Source organism: Rattus rattus, chromosome 2 (assembly GCF_011064425.1).
Source record: "Rattus rattus isolate New Zealand chromosome 2, Rrattus_CSIRO_v1, whole genome shotgun sequence".
NCBI classification, from domain to species: domain Eukaryota; kingdom Metazoa; phylum Chordata; class Mammalia; order Rodentia; family Muridae; genus Rattus; species Rattus rattus.
In genome coordinates, this window is record NC_046155.1 from 92,075,418 (window position 1) to 92,085,620 (window position 10,203).

A 10,203-nucleotide genomic window follows, 5' to 3' on the forward strand; every position below is an offset into this window, starting at 1 on the left:
TTATCTTTTTAACAATTTGGGGCCTTTTCTAAGTGAGGCCATCCCTTAGTCCCATCCTAGTTCTCAGTGGCTGTCTCTGCAGGTCTGCAAATCCAGGATAGGCTCCTGCATAGCCATTTTTCGAGCCACTTGATCTGCTTTCATATTGCCCCATGCCACTGAATCTCTTCCTCCTGATATCCTGAGCAATGAATAGTACTCCACAGTTGTTGGCTTCACCAGGGCATCCAAAAGATGGTAAAGGCATCTGCAGTGCTGATGTGCTGGGAGGGTAGAAGTTCAGCCATCCCAGATGACGTCGTGTTGTCCACCATGGCAGCACCCACTTGTCTCTGACCTTCATTCATGAAGAGAACTGTTCCCGTCTGTGGACAAGGTCCTCGGCTTTCAGCAGGGGTCAATCAGCCAGTCGCGGAGGTCTTTCCTCCACCCATGGGCTTCTGTCAGTGCTTGACACTCGTGCTGTGGTGGCTCCAGGTCCGGATTGGGCAGCAAGGTGACCAGATTGTCCCCAACCGGTGGAGAATCTAGTCCATGGCAGCTGACCAGTAGTCCCATCTTTTGGGACACTCTAAAACATCAGCCACTCTATCACAGTTTAAGTCCTGGATTGGGTGATAATTGTTAGTGCCCGGCTGGCAGGAGTGATATGTTCCAAGCAGAACAGCGCTAAGCCATTCATCTCCCAGCATCAGGTACTGGTGCACTGAGGCAGGTCTTAAGCTCCACATACACAGTCTGTAGATATGCATACACATGGCCTCACCCAGCCATTTCAGCCCACGCAAGTCATTTTGGAGAGCAATTTTCTCATGAGCAAGGGATAGGGGCAGTCAGGGATGACTATGAACTAGTGGGTTACCCGGCCCACGCCAAGGTCCACTGTTCTTCGGGCAGGCCATAAGTATTGTTCGTTGCCAGTAGCCCTTGCACTCAAGGTCTTTGATATTGGCCCACTGGGGGGGCATTGGAGCACAGAGCATTGGGTCCCTGTATCCACACTTCCTTCTATCTCTGTACATAGCCAGCACTCTATGACCAAGAAGCTCTCCAGTGGCCCCTCTTGTTCTTTCTTGGGCAGTCCCTGACCCGGTGTCCTTTTTCTTTGCATTAGGCACACTGATCTTTAGCCAGGAATTCTCTTCTGTTGCCAGGTACTATCTTCCTAGGTTCCCTAACTACTGTGGCCAGTATATGTTTCTCTCTCATCTTTTATCTCTCTTTAGCTCTCTAACTTCTTTTCGTCTCTTTTCTTCTCTAGCTTCCTGCTCTTTTTACCTCTTTCTTTTTTCTTTCAATCTCTCTGTCTGCATCTTCTTCTACAGCTATTAGGTGCTGTCCACTTTTCTGCACAGACCCTGAACCATACATCAACTTATTTTCTCTGCAACTTACAATAACTCTCTCAGTGACTTAGCTTAACCCTTCAAATTTCTGTAACTTTCTCTTCATATCCTTTCCTTGTCTTAGCCAGATTGGTGGGGCATTTTCCAGCCCCCTAGGAGACCCACCTTGGAGCCTGGGGCAGACCGGGGCACTCCCTACCTTCAGGCGATGAAGTCAGTCAGGAGGAGGGCCTTCCACCCATGTCTGGAACATTCTTTCTGGCCTCTAGTAGGATTCAGTCTTTCCTCAGTGGTAAAGAAGAACTCTAACAGTTACTAACAAGCATCTCAAATGGGATGATGAGAAAACAGGAGAATCTTGTGAAGAGGGCAAACAGCATTTAGTCACACAGCTAAACCAGGAGGCTCTCTTGGGACAAAAGGCCATTGTAAATATAAGCACAACTTTGTCTATGAAACAGAAAGGCAAGCAGAGGGGCAGTCTATCTGTTACCGGCTGTCTCTCTGGACTTAGATTTTCCCTTAAGGAGTACCTCTCTTCAGTGTCAGCTTGGTGGCTTTACCTCTCAAGAGAACCAGCCTCCAAATGACACTAGGCTTCTAGTAACTTCTACTAACAACTAATAACAAAAGGATGGAGAGATGGTTAGAACCTGCGTGCTAGATACTAAGCAGCTGACAAAAAAAAGAATTGTAACCAGTTCACCTGGGGCTACTCAGGACCTCAGTAGCAGCCTTTACCAAACTGTCTCACTGGGTTTAAAGGCCCATGGAAAAGAAAACATTAATTCTGACCTTGGCCACCGCCAAAGCCTGAATTCTAAATTTTGACTAGCAAAACAAAACAAAGTTCTTTACAGCTTGTTGTAGATTCTTTGAAAATATTTTAGGGGCTCTTTTGTCCCCCAACCTGGGGGCATCTCTCCTGGGAGGAGGCTCAAGAGAGAAAGATAAAACTCCTGGCAGAAAACAATTTCTCAAGCAAATTATTTTCAACTTTAACTTAAGCACCAAGAAAACCAAGTAAAACTCTTCGACGAACAAAGCAAACAGTTTCATGATTTCAAACACAGTCGTCAGTCCAAGATTTTAAACACGGTCGTCAGTCCAAATTCAAACACGAAACAAAAGTCAAAAAGACACTGGACAATACCACAGAAAACAATCCAGACAAACAAGACCAAGACAAAGCATCCTATAACCAATTTCCACAGATGCCTGGTACCTTCAGTACCTGGCCCAAACTGCAGCTTAACCGCTTCTGGGATACCAAACACAGAAACAGAATACAGACAACAGACACTAACACATCTAAGCACATTTGTCCGTGCCTATACTCAAATAGGCAGCCGAACGCGACCTCCAAAGTCAAGTCACAGTCAGATCTTTTTGACTGCTAGTTGCCGGGTCCTTCCGACAAAGGCTGGCTCGAGGAACGTCTCTCACACGTCCCAGAGCCAGGACCTGACAAAGGCTGGCTCAGGAACGCCTCTCACACGCCCCAGAGCCTGCGCGCGATTGGGGGGCCCCCGGTGCGCTTAAAAGGAAAAAAGAAAGAAAAAGACTATTCGAGTAGGAAACCTTCTACTCATAGGGCGCCTGTCCGAGCGGGAAACCCTTCCGCCAAGTACACTTCAAATACGGGGCAGGAAACCCATCTGCCCAAGTGTATTGTCTGTCCGGGCGGAAACCTTCCGCCCGAAAGTGCACTTCAAACACGGGCAGGAAACCCATCTGCCCAAATGTATTGAAAACGGGTGCACTCAAATTGGGGGAAGCCCTTCCACCCGAAAGTGCACCCAACTTAAACCTTAGACCATGGCACAATACACAGTACGAGAAGCACAATGTACACACACACATACACACACATACACAGCGCCGCTTTCAACACTCACACCAACGTATTCTCCAAGGGGCATTCGATTCTGGGGGTCACGCCCGATCCCGGACGAGCCCCCAAATGAAAGAGCGTACCCCAAAACGGGGACGTGTCTCTCGCTCCGATCGCGGGGTGGGGTGCCCCCAGGAATCACGAGTAGCCATTCTTGATGTAAAAGCATGAGGTAGCTTTATTAACGAGATCCCGGGTCTTAGCGGGATCCCGGGTCGACACGTATCTCACACAGGAGACAGAGGAATCGACCTATTCTAACTTTTATTATACAAATTCTAATTTTAAGATAGCTCAAACCAAACAAAAATAATATTGAAGTTGGTAGTATCTGTGCTGACTTTGAAAATAGAATTTAATATTTAGGAAACAAAATTATTTAAATTTCAAAATAAATTAATTGAATAAGACCCTATATTGTATGACACACTCAGGTAAAAGCTCTTAATACTTGTGCTACAGACCATACCTCATAATTCTGTAAATAGGTGCAGGCAGGCCGCCTTGGAGGTTAGCCTTCCCAATTAAAACCAGACGAGGTGAGATCTAGTGAGTAGTAAGTATGTTCACTGCCTGTCCACTGTTGGGATGCTACAGCAGTAACCACCACCAAAGAGCAGGAAAAAGCTGTTGCTAAGGTTTGTGAGTTTGGTCTCACTACTCGTTGGCGACGTGCTTGTTTTATCTTGATAGTGGCTGCTGAAAGTCTTGGAAATATTGACCAGGTATGCTGGTGATGACACAGATAGCACCAGGGGAAGATCAGTCTTCCTGAGCAGACGCTAACGTTGATCAAATGCTTTTTCCCTGTGATATTTGAAGTACTCGAGGCTAGGTATGTACTTGCCACAGTCAAGGCGGTGACCTCGTGAAGAGTGTTCTTCTGCACACACAGACCTCAGCATTTTCTAGAATTTGCACATATAATCCAGATACATCTATTTAGGAATTTGACTTTCTTCCATTTTGAGAGCCTCTTATTTCTCAAAGCTTGGTGATTCCAGTGGGGACACAGGATCAGAACACAGGCATGATTATGGTATTTACTTAGAATCATCACTTTGAATCTGAAACTCTTAAAACATTTTGAAAAATGGTAACTTTGAAAGCACGATGATTGGGTGTTCATGCCATTGCATGATATGTGCCGCCACTAAACCCTGTTATGACATGGGCACATTACCCATCTGACGTGGAAAAAAAATGGTAACTTTGTTGGGTTGCAGCTGACATATTAGGAAACAATTTGAACATTAAAAGAACTTCAGGTTTGCTTATGCGTAGTTCCTTTAGTGAGGAAAGCCTAGCTGAACACACAGTGCTGGGCCCAGTGGAACCCAACAGCCCGAGAACAAAGACCCACACCTACAAGGACATATGTAGTATCTACAAGGGGCTGCAGTTCACCACTTCATATTGTAAGCCATGTGCTCTCCTTCTCTGGTATTGGGCCTTTCCCTTTGATTTCAAATAACTTACCTCCTTCTGCACTTCACAATAAACTCACCCCACACCGAACATAAACTTCACATCCTTTTAAAGGTGAGGAGCTGTGTATTTTTGTTTGTTTCCTAACCATTTAATATACTTAAAGCTGTGGTATTATATTTATTCAATTCCTTTGTAGCGTGTGTACTCCCAACACTAGCCAGTGTTCCTAACTGCTCCTGCCATGAATCCTGTATTTCTGTTGTGTGAGTTTTGCACATTGTAATGATCTTTGAAACCAGGTATCTGTTTTCAGCAAAGCTGACTATTTCCTTGAACAATTTCTGTTGGTCTTTCCCCCTTTCAATTGAAGTTTATGTATTCAACCTAATGTATAAAATCCAATCGCATAAACAACCTTAAATGAGTGATGGAAATTGCATTTTCCCTTTGGTGCAGGCGCTCTGTTGTGCCAAGTTAGTTCAGCATTTGCAATTTTATACTAACTTCTCTAGATCCTTACTGACAGCTGGTTTGGCCTTCCAAGTTCGTGTGTACCAGCAAATTGAATGATTTTTCTAAAGCACAATTTGGGAAGGGCAGCACCTTGAAATAAGTCCTTGATGGCTCAGGCTGAGCTCTGGGACCCTTCTAGACTCCTGTGACTTAAGTGCATCATGTTGCTGGCCTTCTCCCTGCTTACCACGCCAGGAAAACCTCCTGCCAGGTTGGTGGCTCCTGCTACACAAGCACCATGTGGTGGAACCGACTCATTTGAATTCTTTATGAAAAATCTGGGTCTGAGTCAGCCCCACTTCCTCTCACCCTCCCTTCCAGTGATGATTTAGGTTAAACAAAGTCAAATTGAGTGTTGAGGTCTTGTAGTGGTTCTGACATGGTGTTCACGGATCAAGGATCCATAAGTCTGTAATCACTGTCTTTAGAGCCAACCCACAATCCTCGCCTTCTACCCCAGGCTGTTCCTTATTCTAGCGCATGCTAGTTGCACTGTGAGTCATCTCCATCAAGACCTGGGAGATAGAAAAGCACACTGTGACACTTTGCTTTACTGTTTCCTTTGTAGAAGCTCAGGAATTCACTCTCAGTTTAGCACATAGGAGTTTAGCTTTGAGTTGAAATGCAAGATTTCTATAAATTTTCTCTTTGAAATAAAGTATCTTCCCTCAAGCACATACAGCAAAGGGGAACGATCTCTCTTCTTTGTTAGTCCCTCTTTCCCAGGAGGATCTATCTCCCTATTTAGTCAAGGCTGGCCTCCACCTCATGATCTTCCTCCTTATCCAGCCATTTGTTCAGTGTTAGTAGAACAAACATTAAGTTCCGGCTATATGTTACATCACTTTAGACTCTGGAGAGCACCATGATGAGCAAAAACACAGTCCTCTCTATAATCTAGCAAAGGACACAGACTTCAATTAATTAGTGACCAAATTATCTAACTACAAACTGTGTAAGTGCCTTGAAGAGAAGTGAAAGCTTCTTTGGAAGAGAGAAACAGGGGACTTAGTTTGGATAAATGATTTAAAAAAGGCCTTTCTGAGGAAGTGACATTTAAGCTGAGACCTACAGGATGAAGGGTTTACCGGAAGGGAAAGGGGGTGGAAGGATTTCCAGGCAGAGGCAAGAGGCTTTGTGATATCATTTTATAGTACTTATGACCTTTTTAGATGCTTATATAATTAGGTACTAGTCTATGAGTGAGACAGTTTATAGAGCTGTGTTACTGAAAAGATGCATATAAATTACATTTTTAGAAATGAATTCCTGAATTCCTGCAGGCTTAGATTATATTCACTGTGCTGTATCATCTGCATTTGATTGATGTTCAGTTACTTCAATTACTGCTAGATTGATCTTTCTGAAGCACAACTTTGATGATGCTTTTTCTTGCTTAGAAATCTTTACCAGCTCCCCAATTACCCAATAAAATCTAGACTTCTCAGCTCCTGGTCAAGTCCTCCCAAATTAGCTCTGGTCTCTATAGCCTGCTTCAGCGTTAATTACTCGTGCCTCAGCTGCATGACTTCTGAATGAGGAGGGCTGCTTTCCCATGCCCGCCTCTGCCCACAGCTCTTCCAGTTCACTTCCCTTGTAAGGATATCCAAATCCTGTGACCATTCCCAGGCCACCTCCCCTGTTGCCATTCCATCTCCAGGTCCCTTCTCATTCAGCTAGAAATCACCTTTTCCTTCTCATTAAATCATTTTATTTCCAGTGCCTTAAGTACTTCTTCCTGTTTTGTTAAACTGATAAATCACAATCTTATACAGTTAAAGAGGACAGTGCATGATATAGCATGGAATGGTAAAATCAAGCTAACAAAGAAATCTGCTACCTTACCTATCGTGTGTGTGTGTGTGTGTGTGTGTGTGTGTGTGTGTGTGTAACAATGGAATTTACCCCAGTATTGAAGTCTACACTACAGTATTACTTCCTGAAGCTACCCTGATATGCAGTACATCTCTAAACTTACTCTTGTCTGACACTTTAATACTTTGACTCCCTGTTACTGTCTTTTGCCATCTTACCCCTGAGTCTTTGCTAACCATCAGTTTACTTTCTACTTCTGTGAGTTGGACTTCTTCAGATTCACAACTTAGTAAAATTATTTAGGTTTAAAAAGTAGTTTTGTGTATGTGTTTTGTGTGTGTGTTGTGTTTTGTGTGTGTATGTGTGTGTGTGTGTGTGTGTGTGTGTGTGTGTGTGTGTGTGTGTGTGCACAGGTGCCAACAGCATATGGTGTTAGAGGAGGACAACACGCACCTGTCAGTTTCTTACACAGTTATCAGGCTTGGCAGCAAGTGCAGTGCGTTTATCTGCTGAGCCATCTTGCTGGCCCTGAGAGATCATGCAGCTTTTGTATTTCTGTGAGTTGCTTATTTCACTTAGTATAATGTCCTCCTAATACATCAGTGGTGTAAATGACAGCGTTTCTTTGAGGTTTAAATAGTATGATGGTTTGTATATGCTCAGCCCAGGGAGTGACACTTGTAGAAGGTGTGGCCTGTTGGAGTAGGAGTGGCCTTGTTGAAGTATGTGTATCACTGTGGTGTGGGCTTGAAGACCCTCATCCTAGCTGCCTGGAGTCAGCATGAAGATGTAGGACGCTCAGCTGATTATCCTGGCTACATTGTTTTAAAATAGCTGTTGACTTTTAAACAAAATCAGTTTTAGCAAATGCATCGAGAGCCTGATTATGTACATGGCTTCTTTGTAACATTAATGGTTAGAAATTACTATTTTAAAATATAGGGCACTCCTTCAGTGGAAATCCACGTGTCTTTTTGGCCCATTTCTGTGACCCTTTCTCCTGGAGGTTACTTTTGATTTGTAAATGGTGCTGCTGTTTCAGTTGTTGCCTCTCTTGGGAAGGTTTACATGCTCATTTAGCTGTAAAAAGAATGACAGGAACAAATCAGTGTCCTCTCTGCCAGTGGATTCCCTGTGGGGAGAAATAGATGTGAAAGCACATCTCGGTAATGTATTTACTCTGATTGTTTTGGCTTTTCTGTGCATGTAGTCTAGATGGGCTTAGAATAGCCCCACGCTGAATTTCCTTATGCACTGCTTCATTTGGACTTGCGCTTCAGATAGACAACTTCTTATTTGTAAGTTTTTATTAAAAACTGTTTCCCTTTAGAAGTTGTGCCCTTTCCTTCTGTCTGAATAAACATTTGAATGGCTTTTAGATTGCTCTTCAGTTTAAAAGAGATAGGTAGGACCAGGCTGTGGCTTCAGATAATGTACTTCTTGGGATATTTCTTACTGAAATAATGTTATCTCAGATGGTATTTAACCATACAGGACAATGATATGTTTTTCATGGAAGTAGTTTTCTCTAAGAATAACTAAACTGAAGTATATAACAAAACAATGCATAAACATTTATGATGGATTTATTTATTTATTTTTTTTATTTTTTTATTTTTTGGTTCTTTTTTTTCGGAGCTGGGGACCGAACCCAGGCAGGGCCTTGCGCTTCCTAGGCAAGCGCTCTACCACTGAGCTAAATCCCCAACCCCGGATTTATTTTTTGTAATTCATGTAACATTATTGTTTTGGATATAAGCCTTTCTTTGTAAGTCTCTTTTCAGCTACATTGTTTTCCCATTGTGTAAGTAATAGAATCTTTAAAAAGAAAATTGCTCAGGATTTTTTTTAATCTTTATGATTGGTTCTATTCAAAAAATTATTTATTTTTTGAGGTTATAATCTAATTACATTGTTTTGCCCTTCTGTCTTCCTTGCCCAGTCCTTCCATATGATCGTCTCAGTCAGTATAATGTTACTTGTATGTATGTTTTCAGGATTGACCATTTGGTATTATATGATCAACCAACATGCTCCTTCCTGGGGAAGACTGTTTCTCCCATTTTCAGAATTCTTTAATTGTTTGTAGTTTTCTGTTTTTGTTGTTGTTGTTGTTGTTGTTTTGTGTGTGTGTGTGTGTGTGTGTGTGTGTGTGTGTGTGTGTATGGCTGAGGTCTACTGAACTTTTCTCTGTCCACATTAGCATTCCTGTTGTTCTTGTTCTGCTCATGTTTAGGCAGTCATATTGGTGAGACTTGATGGGTGTGGCTACTGACATTCTTAGAAGAGACTCCTACAGCAAACTTCCCATTCCCCTGACTCTGACAATCTTCTCTCCCTCTTTTCCACAATGATCTTTGAGCCTTAGGTGTGGGATCATAGATGTATTTTTGGAACTGGGCTCTATGATTCTGAATTTTGGTTGGTTGTGGTTTTATGTAATGGCTTCTTCTCTGAAAAAGATGAAGCCTTCAGTTAAAGGCAATGGCTACATTTATCTGGGTATTAGGATAAACGTTTTGAATGTGGTTAGAGATTATTCTGGTTCAGTAAAGTAGTGGTTGTAAATTCTTCTCCATGGTCCATGACTTCACTAGCCCTGGATGGTTGCCTAGGATTCCAGGATCAGGCATGATTTCCTTCTAGTTGAGTATTAAGTCTAACTAGAGAGCTGTTGGTTATTGCAAGATAAGTGTACTACTATTGCACCCCTAGGGTTGTGGTGCTGCTCACTGTGGCTATAGATGTTGCTTCCTTCCTTTGGAGGCTTGCATGGTGCTTCTGGAATCATGAAAGCTAGTCCTCATGGAGGAGGCTTTCAGGTCAGTGCCAGGTTAGGAGTCTGCTGTTCTTAAAACTAGTCCTAAAGTAATATATAGTTATGCATAAGGTAATGGATGAATGTAAATGATAAGAGGCTTATCTCTGTCAATAATTAACTTTCCTTTGAAAATTATTATAATGCATATAGTAGGACAATTGAAAAATTAAAGAAACTGGGCTAGAGAGATAGCTCAGTGGTTAAGAACACTGACTGCTCTTCCAGAGGTCCTGAGTTCAAATCCCAGCAACCGCATGGTGGCTCACAATCATCTGCAGTGAAATCAGATGCCCTCTTTTTTTTTTTTTTTTCATCTTTATTAACTTGGGTATTTCTTATTTACATTTCAATTGTTATTCCCTTTCCCAGTTTCCAGGCCAACA

The 10,203-nt window shown here is 42.7% G+C and overlaps 1 pseudogene; it reads left to right on the plus strand.

The window, feature by feature from the left end:
• Positions 1-4,320: 4,320 nt before the first annotated feature.
• Positions 4,321-4,433, plus strand: LOC116895091 (annotated as a pseudogene).
• The last annotated feature ends 5,770 nt before the right edge of the window (positions 4,434-10,203 follow it).